Source organism: Uloborus diversus, chromosome 7 (assembly GCF_026930045.1).
Source record: "Uloborus diversus isolate 005 chromosome 7, Udiv.v.3.1, whole genome shotgun sequence".
Lineage (NCBI taxonomy): Eukaryota > Metazoa > Arthropoda > Arachnida > Araneae > Uloboridae > Uloborus > Uloborus diversus.
This window is the reverse complement of record NC_072737.1, coordinates 160,445,529-160,471,196: the sequence shown is the minus strand read 5'-3', so window position 1 is coordinate 160,471,196 and position 25,668 is coordinate 160,445,529.

Sequence of the window (25,668 nt, the reverse complement as noted above, 5' to 3'; positions counted from 1 at the left end):
GTTTAGTAAGGTTTACAGTCGACCCAAATAGAGGTTAATACGTTATAGCACTGTAATTTTTAAGAAAAATGTAAACAAATGTAAATGAATTGCTGTAACTACAATATTGTTTGGGTTATGCAAACAAAGTACTCAGTAGAAGTTAATTCTTTGCAAAATATATCATTAAAACTTCAAAAAAAAAAAAAAAAAGAAAAAGAAAGAAATCGAAAAAACTTCAATAATATTTTATCAAAACATGTTTCTAGAATTTTTTCTTTGATAAGCTCAGATTTTTTTTTTTTTTGCATTGAATAAGTTATGCATTGAATTAATCTAATGCTGCTTTAAATGCCATTTGTTTATTGGTTTATTGTCATGAGGTAAGAAATGCATACTTACAAATGAAATTTTCTAATCTTTACGATACAATGAATATCCATTCCACAAATACTTTCTACAGGAGCTCTTCTATAAAGAGTTCCTAATTTTGTTTATTAACATAAAGCTTTGTTCTTGTAAAACCAAATTTCTTTCTACTCCGCTTAGCCACGGAGTTGAATTTAAAAATGTTAGTGCTTTTCAAATGTAAAACATATCGAGAGATTTTACTTTTTTTCATTAGCTAACACAGTTTTTGCAATGAATATGTTATTGCAACCTCAAAATATTTATTTTTGTATCGGTTATTTTACTTTATATTAAACGTTTTACCTTGTCTAAAAAGAGAGGTATTTGAAACATTTATTGCTCAATGCTCTGGATCTTATAATAAATCGCCTAGAATATTTTTCATTTTCACACTTTATGAAATGCAAGTCTTGCTGTTTTCGACGGTTCAGATAAACTTGATCTTCTTTTAATTGCCCTATACATATATAAATGCAGTTTTTGAGCAAAGATAGTAAAAACGAGCTCATGTGTGCATGACATGACTTCTTTCTACTCCAATTCAATGCCATTTCCCCATTATTGGCAATTTTAATGTGATTCAATAGTTTACTTTCTAAATGTCACCAACATTGGCCAATTTAAAATCAAATAAAAAAAAAATCGCCAACATTTTCGCCAAGTTTGCGACAAAACTCGGCGACCAAAAGACTGGCGATATATCGCCAAGTGTCCGACAGATTATAACACTACTTGAGTTTACAATGAAATTAACAATGATTTCCGCCCAAAAAGAGGCAAAAGACCCCTTTAGAAACGCTCGAATGCAACCAAAAAAGAGGTGCACAACTAGACCCCACTAGGAGTCTACGTACCAAATTTCAACTTTCTAGGACATACCGTTCTTGAGTTATGCGACATATATACACACATACGCACATACATACGTACATACGGATGTCTCGAGAAAACTCATTGTAATTAACTCGGGAAAAGTCAAAATGGATATTTCGGGCGTTTATACGTTCTTAGGTACATATGTACGTGTGGTCGAGTCGAAAAAAAAAACTCAACATTCATTCGGTGGTGAGCAAAATGGAAATTAAGGCCGATTTTTGAGTGAAAATTTTTTTGCGAATACAATACTTTCTTTTTTTGTAAAAGGAAGTAAAAAAAAAAAAATCTTGCAAAGGTAACCCATACCAAAATTATGAGAGCAGTAATATTTGACTAGCCCCCTGCAAGGACTCATATTACATTTTCTTGACGAAGATAAAGTTGTTTTTGCCGACAGCCAGCCCTATATTTGCTCGGAATCCTTGCTTCAGCAAAGAACAAACTCATAGGATTCTTATTCAGCAAAAATGAAGAAGCACAAAGATTCTGAGCAATCGTTTTCTCAGCCTCCCCTCTGCTTGTTCGTATGCAGGGAAGGTGATGCTCCATCTCCCTGCATTTCGGGTCCAATCTCAGTTATCTGTAGAAATGCCTCCCACCCCATCTCTGTATTCGGTTTTCTGAGTCGCTACGTGTTTGTACTAGACAAGTAGAAGGGAATGCGTTTTGGTTGATGAGTTGGCACCGCTCTTACAGGTTGGAAGGAAAACGGGCGGAAAGAAGCTTTCGGCGGGAAAATTGGAAGGTGTAGATGTATTGGGTTTTCAAAGGGAGGTTTAGCAGTTTTGAGTTTTACCATTCGTTGACGAGAACGGTGAAATTCGTAAACGTTTAAGGTATAATGTACTATATTACAAATTTGGAGACACAATCATGTCAACACAATGTATTACTATGGTAAAAGTTAATGTTGCACCTTTTTAACAGATTTTTAATTTTGAAGTAAATTTTACCGTAAAATAGAAACTTTACGGAAAAAGCAATCAGTTGTAGCGCCACGTGATCTACAAAGCGAAGTGCCTTTCCCGTTCTCTCCACGAGATCATTTAGAGTAGTAGTTGACAGCTGTCTTGGCACAAAGAGGTCTAGATTCGAATGCCAATGAAACCATTTCCTCCTTTTTGTTCAGCACAACTAGCCGTACCGCTTTTGTTTTTATTACTGTAAAATTTTACAGCAAAATAAGATTTTATGGTAAAAAATACCGGCAACATGGATGCCTGAAATATTTACCATAACATTTCAGAAAATATTTTAACAGTGTTATTTTGTGATGAGGAAACATTACGTCAATATATTCAACAAAAGAGTTAAATGCAGTAAAATGTTCTTAAGTTGAAGAGGAAGTTCACGAGTACTTAACAGGCATAATGTCCTATATGGTAACGTTGGTTTTTAATTGCTAGTTTGCGAAGGGTTTGAAGTTATACTAATTCATGTGTTTCTTTTAGCTACTTTTCTCGTACACTTTGAAAAAGTAGAAAAAAAAGCGGAATGAAGTTTCTTGTGCGTATAAATATCATTTAAAACCAAGATTGGACAAAATTCAACTGTCTGAAGAACTAATTAGTTATAAAACTAAAATAATAATTACCCGTAGAATTTTCAGATATGGACATGCATTTCATCTGTTTGTTTTCATCGTCACGCCACAACAACTTTCGAGTGAGTACTTTCGAGCTTCAAGGCATCTTTGTACTCGAAAAGTTTCCATTTGGACAGCCTATGTGTCCAAAGTGACCCATGTGGTACGTGTACCTATTGGGGTTTACAAAACTTTGGGGTGCGCGGTTATCTACCAAAAAGGTATACTTAATTTTGCTAATCAGCGCTTAAATTTAATGGGGTTACTTTTACAAAATGGGGGGTTACTTTTACAAAAGTACTAATTTTAGTCACTGAAATTGATAGAATGAGCAAAAAAAAAAAAAAAAAAAAAAAAAAAAACATACACCCAGAAAATATTTTCATTTTCTTAACAGTTATTTTTAATTATTTTTTTTAAATGTCCGATTTTTCAAACAAGGCGTGGTCTTGATGACGTCACAAGTGATGCATTTTGGCGCATCTTTCTACCACGTTCCCCGTTATGATAATCAACAAGCGAATCAAATATTGAGCTTTATGCTTGCTATCAACCATATCGTTGCCAATACACGAGAGTAAAGATCCGAATTAAATATTTTGATCTGTGAATGGCAACACTAAATGGCATTTCATCATTTGTGATGTCATCGGCAAGATTTGTAAACAATGAAAGCGCAGCGATTAAAATAATTTTTTAAAAATATTAAACTGAAATAAATTATTTAAAAAATGGTCAGATCCTATGTTTGTAAGCATGCTCTTTCAGAAAAAAATAATTTTAAAATTTTGGAAACAATCCCATTGGGAGAAGAACTTCAGTAATATGGTGTGACATTACATTAATCAAAAATATTGCATAATTTTTAATCTAAATTCTGCACAGGTATTGAAAAAGAAACTAATATACATTGCTGCGAAGAACTTTCTAGAGTTTACGACAGTTTACTTTGCATGTAAAAGGGTTTAGAAGTTTAACTTACTAAGAACTATTATAATAAGTTTAACAGCTTAGTTTTATACGAAATCTCTTGACTTTTTTTGTAGTAAAAGAACTGCATTGCAATACTGACCTTATTTATAGAGTTTATATGTTTTTGAAGAGATTTGTCTTTCTATACGAGATAGTTCCTACAAAACTATGTCACTTTTAAATTTCAATCAAAACTGATGGATTTTGTTCAAACTCCAACGTTAAAGGTAAATAAAGTACTGTGTATTTCAGCAAGTACAACTTCATTTCCGCCATGCCTCGATTTTTTCGTAATGTCGTGACTCCAAAACTTCCCTGCTAATCGTTGTGGGACTGCAGCATGTGCGCCCCGATCTGATTTTTTTGGGAGGGCAGAAATTCTCGATTTGCCGAATAGAACTCCAAATTTCGCCGGATGAGGATAATTTTTCCGAATAAAACTCCAAAGTTTGCCGAAGATGATGATTTTGCGGAGTCACGAGATAAAATTTTGCCGAATAAGGACATTTTTTGGCCGTCACAGTGACCTCCAATCCAGGAGGAATGATGGAGAAAGTAGGAATAAAATAATACCTTACTGACTGAAAATTTCCAAAAATATCTTAATTGCGAAGGTTTTCTGCTGTGATAAGTAGTAAAAGTGTTTTCTTGTTTTTAATGGTTTTCGACTTGGCTACTTAACGTTTGTAGACCTAGTGGATTGTCTACGTGCTGACATCCATTCTTACCAATGGCACCACTAAAGGTGAATACCATTACTGCTTGAGAACTTCGACGGATGGTTTTGCACCAGATGGAGGCACCTGGGCTCTCGTGATGCGAAACTAACTATGGAATTTATTTCAGCAAAGAGCATTCAAGCCAAATTAATTCTCAGAGAATCTTTTACACGTTTCATCGTAATAGGTTAATGCTAACGACTTTCTTCATCTTGAAAGGTTACCGACTAGGGCTAAATTTGAATCCGTGGAACTATTCTGAAGAGGCCAACGTTTACCGCTATGCCACCTTACCGGTGGTGTGTAATGAAAATGTTACAAGTATTTAATGTATTTTTTTATATATACATTTATGTTCAATACTCTCTATTTGTACATTTTTTATTATAATAAATGTCGACTATCACATAGTAGTCGACGAACTTAAACGACGAACAATTATGCGAATGATCTGATATTACAACAATGGAAACCTGTTTTTGGGGGTAAAGATGAACTGGCAAGAATGTTAGTGATAGATACGAAGCAAGGGCGCCCATATAGTAAGGCAAGGGGGGCTCAAGCCCCCCCCCCCCCTTAGAAATGAGAACCTCCTTGCTTTTAGTGCTTTTTCTTTGCAAAAATGTATAAAAAATTCTTTCCCAGCCATTAATGAATAAGTTATTAAAAATGTCAAGTTTTATTATCTAATCTGTACTGAAATCGGTTTCCATGGGTAAAATATTCTGCTAAACCATAGGGAAAATTTTTGAGCTCCTCTTAAAATTTTACATATGGGCGCCCTTGAAAGTATAGTATCAATGCATTTCGTTTTTTTGTATAGAGTTTGGTCAGTAAAAGGTTTATTTTTGAGAAATGTCTCTTGATCTCAACAAACGGAAGTAATTTAGTGTTTAGTTATTGGAGTGTATGTAGGAAATATACTTTCACAGTCATCGAAAATATTTTTACAAAAAAGACTTAGTATACGGTCATGTATACAAATATATTTTTTAAAAATACATAAGGAAAAAATATTTGTTTAAACATTCAACCTGAAAAATTTCTTCGTGCAAAAATTTTCAACGATATAGTTATTACTCAAACTAATATAATTGCACATGCAATATAGTTAACGTAGATTACATTACTAGTTTATTTTGTTAAAAGGTGACGCACCTTTTAAATCTAAAATTAAACACTGTAATCCAAGAACAACCAACTACTTTAATGGCAGTAATCTTTTTGAGACACAACAATTTTATTGGAGAGAAAGAAAGAAAAAAAAAGCAAAACAAATGAATGGGAAGACGTATGTGCCATTTTCTCTGATTACGTTAGTCGATAGTTTCTGCTCTGCCCCCCACGTTATATGCGGGTTAAACTTTTTTATTCAAGGTTATATGCCATACGAGGCGCCATAAAAATCGGAGGTAGACGTTTTCAACACTGAGAATGAAGTGCAATTGATTGCGGATTTACAACCTCACGTACTTATTCTCCTTCAGCACAAATTATTCATCAAAGTATTGTTCTTGTAATGGAAAATGGCTTATGTTTTGTTCTTTTCTATGGCCCGGCGTTGAAAGTACGTGTCTTGGGATTCTCGTTCCTCTGAATGAGCAGTTGGGAAGCTTGAATCAGCTGATGGGAGGGTCTTGCGTACGCCATCGCTGGTTGCAGCTGCTTTCCTAAAATAAGAGCGTTTTATTCGCGTTTTGTTTCAGCTTGAGTTTGGGTGGACTAAATGTGGTATGGGCTTTCCAGTGGTCCATTGATATATAGCTAGATTGCCCAGTAGGGTATTCCTTATTTTTCAACTAGGGTCTCAGCCTCTCATATTTTTACAACTAGTCTAAAACTGACATTAAGAAGAATTTGGGCCATTCCCGCAATTTTAAATGGTACTTCAAAGGCAAATACGGCCATAAAAAATCCGATTGTCTTCAAAACGAGCTGATGTGTGCATCACATGACTTCCTTTTACTCCAATTTAATGCCATTTTCTCATTATTGGCAGTTTTAATGTGATTCAATAGTTTGCTCTGTAAATATCATCAACAGTGGCCAAATTGAAACCAGATTTAAAAAAAAAAAAAAATCGCCAAATTTGTCGGCAAGTTGCCGACAAAACTTGGCGACCAAAATACTGGCGATATATCGCCAAGTGTCCGCCAAATGATAACACCACTTGAGTTTACATCGAAATTAACAATGATTTCCCCCAAAAGAGGCAAAAGACCCCTTTAGAAACATCCGAATGCAACCAAACCTAACGACTTTGGGAAAAATCTTATTCATCAAGTTTTTGCTGGCCCCCTCAGTCTTGCACTTGAATGCCTTTTTCTGAAACAAAATGCAAGGAGATGAAGCTGTAAAATGACATGAATCGGAACAATGAGGTGAAACGGAACGAAACTTTTCAATCATAGAAAAAAAATCCCGATAAATGTACGTTTGAGTATGTTTAGTCGCCAATGTCTTTTAGAAAAACAATTCCATGCGGAGTTAAGAAATTAAATTTTGTATATATGGGGACATAAATCCTGAAATCCTAGAAAATCCCCATCTTCCAAATACATTTGCTCTAAAAGACTTGCTTATAAAAGTTTTTGAAAAAAAAAATCATATCGACTCTTTGTGGTCAAAGTTCTGTACTTAAACAAAGACGAAAGTGTAAGAAAAACTTACGAAAAGTTTCCAATACTTGGATACATCAGTAAACAGAGGAAGAGTCGGCGTTCCTTCCAGAAGATGCGATAAATAAAGTTCAGCCGAAAGAGTGAAAACATTCAAAGACGCGTATCAGCTTATCAAGGACATGATAACTTTCAAAAAGGACATGAAGTATTGAATTCGTATTAAATAGTTATATTTCTCAGTTCAAACACATGTTTCTTACGATGCATTTTAATCTTTATCTAGTTCAAAGTTTTTTCTTCGAATTTTGGAAAAGTCTTAAATTTGCTTGCATAAAAAATGAAGTTTTTGTTTCAAAGTTACGTCTTGTTTCTTTTTCCCCCCTCCCCATCATTTCTACTTGTTCTTATTCACTGTATTAAAAGATTAATCGTTACAAGTAAAAATTTTAACATGTGTGTCTTTATTTCGGGGTGATCGGAACACTGCTTAAAAGTTATATATAAATACAAGCTCTTATTGAACAATCACGATTGCTTATTGTTCTCGCTTGACTGTTTTTATGTCCTTTGATTTTATTTTCCCACCGCCACCCTCCGCAGCATCACCGTCGACCGGGTCCTCACGATGCTGCTCCTATAGCGAAAGCCGTCTCCAGGTTGCATCTATGTCCTACGCACACGCGCATACATACACAACTACACACACACACACATACACCTACACACACATACACAAACACATACACACAACTACCCACACATTCATACCTGCACACAGACACAAACACATATGCCTACACACACATACACATACCCCCCCCCCACACACACACATTCATATACACAACTACCCACACACTTATGCCAGCACACAGACATAAACACACATGCCTACTCACACATACACATATCCCTACACACAAACACACATACCCCACACACAAATACACACACTCGTGATTGCGAAAAACATAATTTGAATTCAAGATGTCAAAATTCAAATTAATTTTTTTTTGTTTTTGTTTTTGCCAAACATTGCAATAACAAAACAGACCACAGTTTTTGTTCAAAAAGTAACTTTAAAAAAATCTTAATTTTTCTGTGTTCAAAGGTAAAAAGTATTTCGATTAATCCCAGTCCACGGAATGTGAATCTTTCATAATGCGGCAGATCATCTAAAATCTAAATCTCATTTCACTCGCTGCAAAACATCAAGATCTTTAGTAGCAAATTTGGTTGTTATCCTTTGGCGTAAATCATGTAAATCACGTAACATATGGAACGCGAACACTCTATCTTTGAGTTAAACCCATAAACACACCCTTTTCCAGATAATGGGGAGGGGGGGGGGGAGAGATCTCGTTAGAAAATGAACGACTATTGATCGTGAAATACTTTTCACGATTGAAACAAGAACAAGACTTAAGAATTGATGTCTGCCTCATTACGAAAGGTTCATCTATGGAATAGTCTGAGTGTTGTTACCCCAAACCCACTTACCCCATACCCACTTGGGGTAACAATACTCAGACCACGGCACAACACCCCGGAATTTTACACCAAAACTTGCACAGTTTCCTTCTTCCTGAAAGTCAATATTGTAGCTGTATTAGTAATAAATTTTATTTTAATAAGTCTTTCAAACGTCGGAGGGAATTTTGAAACACTTTGCATAACGTGGGAAGCAAATGTTTCGGATGAAGCAAGACTTTGAAATGCAAACAGAAACTTTCCTTCAAATGGTTAATTCTTGAAATACCTTACTAATTTATTTAAGAACAGAATTTTTTTTTGTGTGCTGTTTGCACATCAACATATTGAAAATCGATATAAAAATCATAACTAACTAACTTAATTCTTTTTCATAATTTTGAAAAATTATAAAACAGAACTGCTGTTAAAAAAGATAACGGCAAAATAATGTGCAAAATGTATAGAATTTCATAATAACTTTCTGAAGAATATGTAAACCCAGTTTTTAAACATTGTACAAAGACTTATTAAAATTCAGAATTGATTTTTTTAAATAGTGAATAAAACGTTTGACTCTTTAGTTTTAAACAATATACTTTTAAACTTTCAAGTTTAAATATAATTCAGAAAGATATTGTTACGACATCGCCTTTCTTTGAGAATTCGTTCTTACGAAAGTTCAGCAATTATATTGGCAAATATTTGCCTTTATTCCTTTAACAAGTGCTAAAACATCTAGAACTGAATACAAATATAATAAAACGCCGCAAACCACAACGGTAAATATCTATGATAAAGGGACGTAACCACTTTTGTTTCGGAGGGGGTTATACCAAACACATTCTTTGAAACATTTATATATTCTATCAAATTTGGTTTCATGTGTTTTCTATTGATTTTCGTAACAATAGATTATCTATATGGAAAGAGGGGATGTTCTTACAAAACGCCATATTGTTACATAATAAATGAATTTCTCAATAACTACCATAAACTACCATAAACACACAATGAGTTTGTACAATTTTTCAGTCATACTAATTTCATTCCACAAATAAAAGTAAAATAATAATAATAACAGCAATATTCTTTTGTCACAAAAAAAAATAAATAAAAATAATTTGAATTTTTGGCATCTTGAATTCAAATTATGTTTTTCGCAATTACGAGCGTGTGTGTGTATGAATGCGCGCGTGTGTTTGTGTTGGCGCAAGTGTGTGGGTGCGTGTGTGTGTGTATGTCTGCATGTGTGTGCGTGTTGTGTATGCAGTGCTGTGTGTGTACGCGTGTGTGTGTGTAGGCGTTCGTGTGTGTGTATGCAGGCATATATGTTTGTGTCTGTGTGAAGGCATGAGTGCGTGTGTGTGTGTAGGAGTGTGTGTTTGTGTCTGTGCGCAGGCATTAGTGTGCGTATGTGTGTGTCGGTGTGTGTATGTATGCCTGTGTGTGTAGGATATGGACGCAACCTGGAGACGGTTTTCGCAAGAGGAGCAGCATCGTGAGGCCGGTCGACGCGACGGTGGTGCTGGCAGAGGGTGCTGGTGGGAAAATAAAATGATAGGAATTCAAAACAGTCAAGTGAGGACAATAATTAATCGTGATTGCTCAAAAAATAATAATAAATAATGGAAAGCATTTCTTTATATGAAAACTTTTGGAGTGGGCTTAAACCCTATAAACCACCCTCTTGCTTTCGGCCCTGCTATGATATACAAAAAAAACACGAAGATTAATCACAGATCAGACAGAAAGAGGTATGCAATAAGTGTTAAAACTCACTCACAGCTGACAGACAGTTAATTCATGAACTTAACTGAACATTGGAACAGCTATAATTTATGATTTTGTAAGAAAATTATATTACTGCAAAATTCAAGTATATTCCAGAACTATCTATTAGGTTTAAAATGCTGACAAACTGGGCAACACTAGGCTATTTCTCGCCAAATGTTCCTCAAAATCAATCCCCAAAATAAAACAAACTTGGCAATATCTCGCCAATTTCTTCCCAAGCCCATACAATAACGCTAAAACTGGTGTAAAGATGATAAAAACTACTTAAGTAAGCTTCAAAAATTAGGGTAATTTTGAGTGGAATTCAGTGCAATAAAATCCAAATTTAACCAAATTACAACATTAATTTGTTGTTATTGGACGTAAAAAATGTATAGTCACAGCATTTTATATCATGAAAAATCGTTTACCTCGAAGATTGCAATCTAAGAAACATGCAGCATTAACAAGCATCAGCATTAATGTTTAAGCAGTCTTCTTCCTGATATAAGAAATAAATCAAACGTAATGATCCAGCGAAGAAAATCAATACAAAAATTTGAAAACGGTTTAGACACACACCGGAACTCATCCCGAAAAAGTACAAACGGAGCAGCAACTAATGGAAGATTTAATGACAATAATAAAGCAACATTTCCTCATGCAATCCTTGTACCCCTGCCAGCTCTCAATAGCTCATAAATATGCATTATTTCGGAGCCTTTCCTCAAACCTTAATAATATCTTTCGGAATTGTAATTTTGAGTGCGAGTTATTGGCATTTATCCCGTTAGCCATTCATTAAATGGCGGAATTCTCTCTGCGAATCGCTGCCTCCCTCCCGTTCGGAGGACAGTGGAGATCGCTGGAAATTTACTCATTAAATGAACTGAAAATTGGAACAGGACTGAATGTTTGGGAACTGTCTGGAGCTGTGCATCAGGATGCCCGACGCTCTGATGGGGTAAGGAAAAAGTTTGAAGGGATCCGCTTGATGGGAGGGAGCAGTTTTGTTCGCTGTTTTGTGGGAAACAACGGAGTTTAAGAAGATTAAAATTAGAAATGAAATTTCTCGAAATAAATTAGAAATACTTTTATTCTACTTCTACATCCACATTATATTCCCCGTTCTTTATGTTCAAAGATATAGTCATCTCTCCATAACTCGAAGTTCCAAGGGACCGGCTAAAACGTTCGATTTATTGTTAGTACAAGTTATGGGAAGTTTCCACAACAGTCTCAAGAGTTTGGGATCCAATGAAAACTTCGACATAGAGGAATATCCGAGTTATAAGCTTCTAGTTATCGAGATCCGACTGTACTTTGTTATAGGGAGATTCAACGGTAACATGTGTAACAATTTGGACTATAAGATAAATAAATACCTTTGTGCTGAACAGTAAAGTAAGAAAAACAACGTTAAAAAAAGCACAAATTTGCCAATTACAGCAAAAATAAATTGACAAATTTGTGCTTTTTTTTATCGTTGTTTTTCTTACTTTAATTTGGACTATATTTTTCTTACAAATTCGTCTACAAACTACCAAGAGTTGAAAGTTAAAGGTTTGCTGACCTTGTAAAAGTGCTTGACTTGTATGACTTGTTGAGCAAAAAAAAAAACGTTCTATTCTTTTTTTTTGGTAAGTATTTTTTCTACTGAAGTTTACTTGTCCCGTGTGGGACACAATTTTGAACTTTTGAGTTCATAATTCTAGCAAGATATCCTTCGAATTTGTTACTGAAAATTTGTTAAATGTTAACTTTGCATTCCTGTAAATTATTTTTTAGTATTAGTCTGAAAATGAAACAAATAGAGGGCATATACCACTTTCCGGTATACCACAGGATTGGTCAGTCATAACTTAACTTATCAGAGTCATACTGTAGTCTCTAACCTCTAACTTTTATTCTACATTTCATTCAATTCCTCGTTCTTTATGTACATACACTGTAAAAAAAAAATCTGAAAAGTTAAGCGGTTATTTCCGTGGAACGCCTCGGGATTTCACACGTTTTCATCTCTTTCCCCGTAAAAACAAGTATCTTCACAAAAACGTTTCCTGAATCGGTACAAGTTACACGCGTGCAGACTTTTCATTGTTGTGGAAAATATTTTTAGCAACCAGTTTAAAGATTGAATGAGCGTGTTTACTAAGTGTTTCGGCCTAAGGTTGCTTACGGCCTGTCCAGATTGACTAAGCTTCCAATGAGAGCGAAAATGTCAATGGATAGCTACAGCTTTGCAAGGCAGGAATTGCAGGCAAGAGATATGCTTGGTTCCTTCTTGCATCACTTTGGCCATGGTCCGCCTGATTTTTATGGAGCCTTCTTGGTAAATCAGGAAGGTTCTAATCAATTACGTTAAACCTACTTAATTTTTCTAGAAGGTTCTAGAGATTTGACTGGCTTTAACAGAGCAGATTTCGCACGTCTTCATAAAGTTTCAAGGTTAATTTTGGAAAGGTTACTGACTTTTAGCGGAAAGCGTTCCTGATTTTTCCAAGATATGTTACTGGACGAAATTTGCACATCAGCTGCCCATTATTTTCCAGGAACGTTTCCGAATCGTTTTTACAGTGTAGAGATGCTTGCTGTCTGCAGTATGAGTTTTAATCATATTTAGTCTGTAGCACAGGCAAACTAACATTTACCATGAAACCTTCACAGTGTTCATAAGATGGTTTTTGACGCTCCTGAAATTCCTGTAATGAAGAAAAAAATATGGGGATATATAATCAGGTTTGCTGTTACTGTATTGGTGACATGGTGATTCGTCTCATTGGCATCAATTCTCGTGATATATACTACCTGAAGTGACTCATTAGCTATGCATTTCGTATTTGGATGCAGATATAATGAATTAGTAAATTTTTAATGGAAAAGGATTTAGTATACTGCAATCGAACTGACTTCGTATTGGATCTGTTCGTATTTTAACGTAAAACAGATTAGGTCAGCCTTGGTATTAACTGATCTTAAACTAGTTTTACGGCTATGACATAATCGAATTATGTTTGCCGTTAATACCGTTAGCATGTTTAGTTTAAAAAAAAAAGAAACAGATGACAATTTAAAAGTTTTATTGGAGAAAAATAGTGAAACGTTAGAGAATTGTTTCTTCCCAAAAGTGAATTCCAACCTAAGATGAAATAAATTTAAGGAGTAACTGCTTAGACATCAATTGCATGGTGACAAAAAAAAAAAAAAAAAAAAAAAAAAAAAAAAAAAAAAAAAAATATATATATATATATATATATATATATATATATATATATATATATATATATATATATATATATATATATATATATACACAGTCGAACCCGCTTAATGGAATAGTCATTTTGCCACGAAAAAATATTCTAATAAGCGGGATATTCCATTAACCGGGATCAAAATAACACATTACATTGGTTTTGTACATTGAAAATGTATTACAATAAGCGGGATATTCTATTAACCGATATTCAAATAAGCGGGCTCGGCTGTATATATATATATATATATATATATATATATATATATATATATATATATATATATATATATATATTAGGGTGGTCCTTATTTATATGGGAAAAAAAATTCGGAATTCAACAAGTGACGCCCCCTAGTTTTGTGACACTATAATAAAAAGTAACGTGTGCAAAATTTGAACTCGATCGGTAAATAATAACACGTGCCCCTAGGCCGTTGAACTTTAACATTTTTGATAATTTTCCCACAAATTTTCCAGTTTTTACTTCAGACTTAGTACATCGATTCTCCTAGGTTCGCAAAATATTTTTACAGTGAGGTAGCACTAAATTAATCTTTATAATTACTTTATATCATCTAAAAATTTTACGTTGAATAAAAATGAAATAATGCTTTAGAAACTTTCCTTAATCGTACGCTTTTCTCAATGTATCTCGATAGTATGTGTTTTTTCCCGATAGTCTTGGACGGTCTGTAAAATAAATTGCTTTTGTGACTAATATTGAATAAATTAGTTGCGAAATTCTTTGATTAATATTGTGCTCCTCTTTCAGTTGTATCATTCACAGTTTTCAATATTTTAACGATCTTTCTTCCCTTTAAAGAGTTTCCTTCATTTTGCCGTGAATCAGGATCAATTAGAAAAAAATCTTTTAGTATTTGTATTTTATCAAACAGTTTTATTGACTCGTAATTGATTCTATAAAGAGGAAGATCCTTACCAAGAAAGTATTCCAAATCATCTACTGTTCCCTGAAATTTGTTAAACAGTCATCAGACACGTCTTCCTTATCACAAGCATTTTTGGACAAGTCTTTTCCTATCTTCAAAGTTAATTCCTTCATCCAATAAGGACAAAGCTACTAGTTTATCCCCTAAATACCATAAGTGATTTATAAATTTTCCAATCACTGCTTCAGCTGCATGTTTGTCCTCATTTTGCACTCTGCTAGTTTTTCAAACATATTATACTATTCTAAAAAACTAGAAGCGTGAGCTTCGATTGGGTTGCTGCAAAAAACCATATCTTCAAACAGCATTTAATTGTAAAACAGCTTTGTAAAACAGCATTGAAGGGCTTTCTTTTCATGTAAGGTCAATTTAAATTGTTTTCTAAATATAAAAATTTTCAAACAAAAATTCCTTTTGCCACCTATGTGGCTCAGGGATAAACTCCAGGTTGCCGAAAACATATCCCTGTAGGAGGAAATTCACCAGGAAATATTATTACAAGTTACGAGAATTATCTGTAATCTTTCTCAATTCCGCTTTTTACGAATAATAAATATGTTGTCAACTTCGTCTTTTAGAATTAGAGCGGTGTGTGTACTTGATTGAAATGTTATAAGTTCTGAATGATGGAGATCTTTTCACAAAGTTTTGAAGCGCTTAAATAGTTGAATATCCGATCTAGAACTAAGAAAGGCAAGAACTTCTTTAAAGACATACTCTGCAGTACGATTTCAAGTGCATGATGATGGCAATCCAAATGTAATATATCACCGTTCAGTTTTAACTCTAAAAAATTGCACGCACAATTTATACGGTTGGTATTGCAAGTCGTTGTATCAAACACTACAGCTGGAACAGTTAGCAATAAAGAGCTATCATCTAAGATATCTTATACAACTGCAGAAATATCTAAGGAATTCAGAGTAGCTGTTCAATATTAAGACCTGAAGCTATCACGGTAATCCTGTCGGCGTTCTTTTTCTAGTTACATCTGGATGTAACTTTGTATCCCAGTGAATAACTACAAAATCTAAATTTAAATTCATGAAATTTAATTTTACCTCTCGGAGATTTTCTTTTGCTCTCTTAAGGAATGTACTATTGATTACTAGGAAATTTGGATTCAAATTTACTGCATCTATACAGATTTTGTAAATAAATGAACAACGTCTTTATCCCTAATATGGCATTTGTCAAACAGTGATGAAAGGCGAGCAGATATCAATAGTTGTGATTTTTTGCAATTAGGTAAAGCAGCTGTAGAAAGCAAAAGATCAACAGTTTAGGATAGATATCCATTTCGGTTTCTAAATCTTGTGAATCGCAAGAATTTGATGATAATAAAGGACTATGTACTTAAGTAGAAGAAAATTAATTTAAAGTATAGATTTCTAAATTGTTCTGATCTGGATATTTTTTTTAAATTTATATTTTAGCTATGGAAAATACAGTATATTTTAATGTTAGGAATAAGCGAGGATTTTTCGAAATTTATATTTTAAAAATCAAAAATTGCATAAGCATTTAGGTATGTTTATAACTAAAGAACAGCGAATTAAAATATAATTGCAATTACTTATATTTATAGCATTGAAACCTTACGACTCTATTTGCCACACCTATTACATACACACGGAATTTTGTAAATCAACATCCCCAAAGCCTGGAGGAGGCAATTTGTTGCTGTCAAAGATCATTCATTAATGGCCTATGCCATTCATTAAGGGCTTATAGAATCCCTTGTGTCTATCTTGCTGGGAAGAAACGTTCCCCTGCTGCTTGGTTCGAACAAGCGCAGGAGAGCGCTACGCTTGACCCAAGGCCATTGGTGTACATGTACCCTCTGTAACATGTTAAATTTTACAGAATGAAGGTGAGAGAATAGTCGATCTGGAAGTAGCAGCACCTATTGAGGTTCAAAATTACTTTAAATATAAAACGTTAGAATTATTTTTACATAAAAGTGAGAAAATCCGCAATTTTTTCTTCGAAACTCAAAAAGGGGGCCCTAGGGGCACGTGTTAATATTCATGGATTGTCATAAAATTTTGCAGGGATCATTTATTTGTATAATGGAACAAATTGAGGGGGCGTCGCGTAAAACATCTGCAACTTCAAAAATAAGGACCACCCTAATAATATATATATATATATATATATATATATATATATATATATATATATATATATCTTTTTTTTTGGTAGACTAGTGTAGTTATTATTTTAAGTGTATATATACATATATACATTTTTAATTAAAGGTAAAAAGTTTGAATATTGTACATGAAATAGTGCGAGAGGTGACTTCAGTCAAGTTTGACTGGATATTTAGTTTAATCAATTCAAACTGTAAAATTTTGCTTTGTTAACTACTCTTTCATCAATGCAAGTCTCAAGGTACATTATGTAATACAGTAAATTTCCCATTATCTGCGGACGGCTTATCAGCGGTCTTTCACACTTTCAAAAAAAAAAAAAAAAAAAAAAATAGCCAATGATTAACTGATTGTAGATAAATGCACACAAAATTTACTTCCAGACATTTCTTTTGCTTTCTTCCCAATTCCTTCCAATGGCATTCAACCTGTGAAGGTCCTTGAAACCTGAATAGTTGAAACCTGATTTTTAAATCTACACTAGAATAAGTGCTCCAGTAGTCGGCCACAAGGACATAAAAGTTCTCCCAAATACAGAATATGTATAACTTAAAATCGGATATGATGCATTCCCACGTTCACTTACCTATCCCCAATTATCATCCAATGACAGTGACTCCAATTAAATGATGGATTGTATATGAACTAATTAATAAATGACTATGTAAGTGATTTGATAAAAGACTGAATAAGTAAATGTTATAAACTATTTCACTTTGCCCCATCCACTTTGCCCCGCATGGACATGCCTAATTGTGCAAAGCATTAGCAATACAGATAAGCTTAATATTAAGCAAAAAAATACTGCGCTGAATATTAGTAGGTCTCAACTAATATTTCAAATTTTAATAAAAAGAAGTACCGAAACTATTTTTTGACTCACAACAAATTATTACAATATGCGTACCGACTTTTGAAAATTGTTTATAAAGGGTGTCCCATAATTAACGCAAGATTTGAATTTGCCGCCGTTTTTGCAATAAATGGTTGGCAACCCTGAAAAAAGAACAATTTGACAGCTGAGAGTTTAGGGTAATCAAAAGTGGAGCGTTATACGATACAATAACGCGCTTTCATTATTGAACAATTGTTTCCAAAATAATGAAAGTTGAGACTGGTCAAGCAGTTACTGTTATTGGCGCTCGGTATCGCAACACGGTAATGCACGGGTGGTTGTGGGCTTGTTGACATAGACCTTTGAATTCAAATAACCCCATAAGAAGAAATTTAATAATGTTAAATCATACGATCTAGGGTGCCAATTCTGATGACCGAAATGAGAGAGTACGCGGCTAGGAAATGCCTTATGCAGTAATTGAAATGTTTCACTCTCTCTAGCTGTGTGGTACAATAACACCCCATTTTTACTAACCCTAAACTCTCAACTGTCAAATTGTTCTTTTTTCATGGCTGCCAACAATTTATGGAAAAAATGGTGGCAAATTCAAATCTTGCGTTAATTTTGGGACACCCTTTATTATCATATTCTTTGATTTTCTGAAGATTTTTTTTCCTGACTGGAATAGACTACATCGTCGCCTCAGAGCAACAGTAAGAAATCTTAGTGTTGTCTGGGATTATATATCTTACCGTTGCTCTGAGGCGACGACATGTGTTAATACATAGTTAAAAGATTACTAGATAGGTGGGGCTAAAAGCATTTAATAATATTTTACCATTTCACATTGCTCCGCTATTTTACTTTGCCCAACATTCCTCTACATTAAAAAAAATTATAAAGAAACTTTAAGTTCTTCCGAAGAACGCTAAGTTAACTTTTAAATATTTAATTTATTTCGTAGTTTTATATTTTCACTTCTGTCGGAAGTCCCATAACTGCCTATTTTATTTATTTTTAATAGTAAGGCATATAGAATAAAACTTTTAATTTTTACAACTTTCGCGAAAGAAGAACGTTTTCTTCAGTTTAGTGCACCTGAGAATGCATACTTCTTATTAACCCTAGAGAAGTAGCGTTTCCTTTTGTTACGCTAGTGGTCGCGCTTTGTTCTTTCCCCGCCGTGGCGATCCGTGAGACGAAAGCAGAAGAAAGGAAGTGCCGGGGAGAAAATGACACCTGACTAGGATGGCACGCTATTGGTCTAAATGACCAGCATACATTTCCAAAAGCTATGCAACCTTGAAATACCGAAGAAAGTTCTTAGAACTAAGTGTGTGGGCTGTGCAGTGTCTGACCTTCAACTACACAGATGGACCCCATTATTAGAATAAGAGGACTTCTCTGGGGTTAATCTCTGATGAATAATTTTTTCTACTACTTAAATTGTAAGGCATTTTTACAATTTTCATCAATGTTTTAGTATATTTGATTATAAAATATTTGCTGTTTTTTTCAGTTAGAGCCTAATACTGTCAAGCAGTTTTTAATCATAACCCCGACCTAAACTAAAATATTATTTTCTTAAGTATTTGAGCAAGAATTAAAACCCAAATGCCACATAAAGCACCTAAAAACAAATAGGTGTAATTGCCAAAATTAAAGTTTTGGTTATCACCTAGTCAATAGGAAAACCTGCATTGTGGCAAGAGACAGTGATAATGGCTCATACTATAACAGGTGATAATCGGCAGCATGATTTAGAATTTTTTTTTCAATGAAAGCCTACGTAGAATTCGAACTTTGCCTGCTTTTTACTCAAAGTGAAAAAAAAAATCCTTTTACATCCCTTTGCTTGGAAAAAGTTATGCCTGAAAAAGTTTCAAAACTATGAAACAGCTGACATAAAAGAGAAAGCAAATGTCAGACCTAACTTCCTCAAAAGATGGTTATCTACCTTAAATATTTGTAAGTATCATTTTTGTAATTAGAAAAAAGTATCTCGTTGAAAATTTTCTTGAGTGAAACAAGTTTTTTCAAATTTTAATTTACTAAAGTCTTTGCTTATAGAGCATGAAACTTTTAGTTTCATAAAGTTTTAAAAGCGTTTGAAGACAATATTTATGTTTGAGTGAATGTTGGATTTTTATATCGTATAACGCTTGGGTTTTAAAACTATTGCTCTGTTGTAAAAACTCTCAACTCGAAGTTTTAAACATTTTGCTATCAAGTGTTTTGTAGTGCCATCTGGCAACGTGCCCCTTTGACTATTCTAAAATACTACGAGAACCAATTGAAGCGCTTTACTTGACAATAACCAACAATATACTCACTGAAGATTCTATTAACTCAATTTTAAACTTGTAAACACAGCTCTAATCTGATGGTAAATGAAAACAGATTTCTTTTTTCAGCGGTTGCAAATGTAGAGCCTTTTCTTTTAATTTAGTGTTCTTGAGAATTATTGTATTCTATGACTAATATTTTTCTACTACAACTTAAAACAGTTAAGCATTTTCACAATTTTGTACCGATGCTTTGTGACATTTGTTTGTAAAATATTACTTTTTTCAGTTAAAGCGCAATTTTATCAAGCGGTTTTTAACCATGAGCCCTACTTAAATTATGTTATCTGTGGTAAAAACGATCAATTCGGACTTTTCCGCATCAAAACATTTTTTTTCAGAATAAGAAATCCTTCCATACAGCTCCCGATGTAACGGATGGAAAAATTCTTTAGAACGGATAAATTTTTACTTCTTAAATAGTAAACCATTTTTACAATTTTATCAATGTTTTACGACATTTGTTTTTAACTAGTTGAAGCCCAATGTTGTCAAACTACTTAAATTAAATTATAACAAACTTCTCTGTTGTAAAAACGATCAATTTGGACTTTTCCACATGAAAACATTTTTTTCTAGAATAAGAAATCCTCCCATACAGTTCCTGATGTAACGAATGGTTACATTCTCTTGGAAGAATAACTTTTTAGTTCTTAAATAGTAAGTCATTTTTACAATTTTTATCAATGTTTTATGACATGTTTTTCACTAGTTGAAGCCCAATGTTTTCAAGATACTTAAATTAAATTATAACAAACTTCTCTGTTGTAAAATCGATCAATTAGGACTTTTCCATATCAAAACATTTTTCCCAGAATAAGAAATCCTCCCATGCAGCTCCCGATGTAACGGATGGAAAAAATTCTCTTGGACGAATAAATTTTTACTTCTTAAATAGTAAGCCATTTACAATTTTTATCAATGTTTTACGACATTTGTTTTTAACTAGTTGAAGCCCAATGTTGTCAAGCTACTAAATTAAATTATACCAAACTTCTCTGTTGTAAAAATGATCAATTCGGACTTTTCCACATGAAAACATTTTTTCTAGAATAAGAAATCCTCTCATACAGTTCCCGATGTAACGAATGGTTAAATTCTCTTGAAAATATAACTTTTTAGTTCTTAAACAGTAAGCCATTTTTACAATTTTTATCAATGTTTTTTGACATGTTTTAGACTCGTTGAAGCCCAATGTTTTCAAGCTACTTAAATTAAATTATAACAAACTTCTCTGTTGTAAAATCGATCAATTCGGACTTTTCCATATCAAAACATTTTTTCCAGAATAAGAAATCCTCCCATGCAGCTCCCGATGTAACGGATGGAAAAATTTCTTTTGGACGAATAAGTTTTTACTTCTTAAATAGTAAGCAATTTACAATTTTCATCAATATTTTATGACATTTGTTTTTAACTAGTTGAAGCCCAACGTTGTCAAGCTACTTAAATTAAATTATAACAAACTTCTCTGTTGTAAAAACGTTTAATTTGGACATTTCCATATGAAAACATTTTTTCCAGAATAAGAAAACCTCCCATACAGTTCCCGATGTAACGAATGGTTAAATTTTCTTGGAAAAAAAAACTTTTTACTTCTTAAATAGTAAGCCATTTACAATTTTTATCAATGTTTTACGACATTTGTTTTTAACTAGTTGAAGCCCAATGTTGTCAAGCTACTCAAATTAAATTATAACAAACTTCTCTGTTGTAAAAACGATCAATTTGGACTTTTCTACATGAAAACATTTTTTCCAGAATAAGAAATCCTCCCATACAGTTCCCGATGTAACGAATGGTTAAATTCTCTTGGAAGAATAACTTTTTAGTTCTTAAATAGTAAGCCATTTTTACAATTTTTATCAATGTTTTATGACATGTTTTAGACTCGTTGAAGCCCAATGTTTTCAAGCTACTTAAACTAAATTATAACAAACTTCTCTGTCGTAAAATCGATCAATTCGGACTTTTCCACACCAAAACATTTTTTTCCAGAATAGCAGTTTATCCCATACAGCTCCCGATGTATCGGATGGAGCAATCCTCTCGGACCGTGGAGAGGGTCCTGCCGCATCCTAGAGGACCCGGATTCGCTTTGATCCCGCCGAAGCGACAGCGAGCGGAAGTGGGGCGCAGGCGGGGCGCATGCGCCGTGGGCAGAGGGGGCGCGTCGGACGGTCAAAATCTCCCCCCACGGCGCGTGCCAGTGAGGCGCGTGTGTGTGTGAGAGAGAGTGAGACCCAACATGGCTACTGTGCAGAATGGGCTGGTGGAGCACAACAAACGGTCACCGGCAAGTCTCAGCCCCAGTCCAGCCAAAGAGCAGGACGCTATAAAGTTATTCGTGGGCCAGATCCCGCGCAATCTCGACGAGAAAGATCTGAGGCCCCTTTTCGAACAGTTCGGAAGGATCTACGAGCTGACGGTCTTGAAGGACAAGTACACTGGCATGCATAAAGGTAAGGCGAATTCGGTGGCACTCTATAGTGGTGTTGCGTAATCCGCGTGACCTCGTGTAGTAGTCCCTCGTCGTGCGGCGTGGGTCTTTTGACAGGTGAGCCGCGGAAAATCTAGGCAGAGCCCCGGAGTGGATATATTCAAAGAAGAAAGTTCTATTTGCATTTAAAAATCAGAAAATTGACTAAGGAACATATTTTTTCAATAAATATATATATTTTTAAAATAATTTTTAAAAACTTTCAAATTTAGTTTGCTTTCTTTTGTCATTGCTCATCTTATAAGAAATAGTTATGCTAATAAATTAATGCAGCTTTGCTTATTTTTTTCCCGAAATTGCGTTACTTTTAAGCAGGAACATGGTTCCAATGTGTAGGATTCTGAAACTTATAATTTGGATGGAATCAATCGATTGTTACAATCTAGCACATTGTGTTAATGAGTAAATTCATTTCAATACGAAAAATAAGCACGTAACTCATTATTTTGTCAATATGATATTTGTTGTAGTTTGGTTTTCCGCCTTAGAATGTTGATTTTCTGTAAGTTAATTCTGGTAATATTTCGTTGAAAGTAGGAACTCGAGACATAAAATTCTAAAAGAAGCAAAGTACTAGTAAATTAACTTGTAATATTTCTTTTTTTCGCAACGGCGAATCATTTCATTTTGGTTTGACAAATTGTGTATCACATGTGTTTTTTTTCCAAACAGCATCAAAAAATTTATACAACCAAACATAAGTCTTTACAAGTATCTTTTTCATTTAAAAATGAAATTATTTATTCAATAAACCTAATTCGCAAGATTATTTTAAATTGACATTTTTAGATTAGTTACATTTAATTTGAGTAATTGAAATTTAAAGTCAACAAATTAATAACCTATGCAATTTATACGTTCCTTTTTGAAATTTAGAGAAGTCACAGAGAATAATCATAAGCTCTACCGAAACATTTTTTTTTTTTTGCATGAAGTATCTTCATCCCAAAATAGTGCAAAGCAATCAAGAAAGATAATCTACTTTGACTAATCTCTTCTTGTACTCATAAAAACTAAATTTAGATTTATCATGAATTTATAGGATTTTAGTAAGTACTTATGATTACAACAAATTTACTAGTTTTAGAATTTTGGAGTCAATGCAAGTGAGAAGTATATTATTTTAAATTTTATTTCTGCTTAATACGAGCCAAGTCATAAAACCTATTTTTTATGATTCTTAATTGAATTGGCTACTTTGAAACTTATTTTGATCAAGAAACTAATTAAAAAATATCCAAATTAATTGAACACTGAAAAGTCGATTATTAAAAACATATTTTTAATCAGTAAAACATGCAATTTTTATCCCAAGGAATGTATGTTCAGTGCTGTACCCGACAAGTTTAAAAACAATTCTTAGATTATACTTCTAAAATGAAGCTTTTATTTTCTAAAATAAATTTTTTTCGACGAATTTTACTGTCAAACTATTAATACCCTCGTTAAATGCTCTAAAGTTAGTTGGCATTTACTTCTGAAGAAGACTTCTTTTTGTAGATAAGAAAATGTATTAATGTAAAAAATGGAGCAGCTAGTTAAACGACCCAATGCACGTTCATAACATTGTTTGAAATAACATATTTTTGACATTTACTTGATGTAAACAATTTAAAAATATAAATCAGAGGGAATAAATTTATGGTCGACCTTAAGAAGCATTTAGCTTGTAATTGTTATAATTACTTTTCTTATGTACTTGACATTGTGCCCATGGCAGTTATTAGGTAATTTTTGGGTGGTTTTTAAAAAATTGTTTTTACTTTATAAATTCTGCCATTGTATTGACGTATGTAGACCAATGCTGTAAGAGATTATTCCGGATGTTTAAGGTGACTAAGAGTATAACTAGTAATGTTAGTAAGCTTAACGCTGCAGAAATTAAACCTGCGTAAAACATGAATGAAATACTTATTAGTGAGTATTTTAGAATTGCCAATAATTTTTTTGAATTACTATTGAAGTTTGTTGTTATCAGAAACATTATTTCTGTTTGTGTTTATGTTTTCTACCTCATACATAAAAAAAACTGTTAAGCAGGAACGGAACAATGTTAAAACAAGAAGTATTACAGCACAGTTCTATGTCTGTATGCATGAATATAAATTATGTAATTAGTATTCTTAGTGAGCTTAACATTGCACGTTTAACCTTAACTGTGCATACAAAGTCATAAAACATTGTTAGCGTAAGGTTTTTGGCATAACTAACTCATTTTTTACAGTACAAAAGGAGTTTTTTTTTATCTTTCAAAAAAGTAATTAATGCCATTTTCGCTAAATTACTGCATTTGTCGCTTGAAGAAAATAAAAACTACTGTTTACTGTTAAGCAAAAAAAAAAAAAAAAAAAAAAATGTTGAATTATGTTTTGCTTATCTTCTGCGTTATTAAAGTACTTGCTACTAAAATTATATTTCTTATTAACTATGTCAATTAAAATAAATTCTTAAATAATTAGAACTTTTAGTGGGTACACATTGCACGTTTTAACGTAACTATGCGTATACAATTCATAAATAATGTGTTCATGCGTAGGCATTTTATCTCTGCACATCATTTTTTTTTTTTGTATTATTAATGAATGTTTCATGTTACGCGGAACATTAATTATAATCAGTTGAGCTTCATAACTGCACCTGATTCTTCAAAAATAAAAAAGATGCTATTTGCTGTTAGTTGAAGCAAAATTGTGCTACGTTAAAACGTTAAGAATCGCATTATATTTTACCAACGTTTTTCGATAAGTGAATATTCATTCTTGAGGATTATATAATTGCTATTCATAGGCAGCTTAACATTACACGATTCACCATAACTGTGGGTATGCAACTTATGATAAAAAAACTCCATGCTTATGCATTAAAACATTACTGGTTTTTCTTGAACAAAAACGATATTTAAAATCGTTTGTGCTTTATTAGTGTACCTGAAGATTTCGAAGAAATAGAAATGTTAGTTTCTGTTGGTTAAAAAAATATTTTACAACGTTTATTACACGAATCATTAAAGATTTTACTTAGTTCTGCTACTATTTATTGTTAAGGTTACATTATTCATATTAATAGGAAGCTTAACATTGCACGTTTCTGCATAAATGAGTGTATATACACATAAAATAAAACATTCACATATGATTTTTGCATTACGAATGAATGTTTGCGTGTTTAACATTAATTATAAAGTAATGCCGTTGATGCTTTCTTCCTGGAA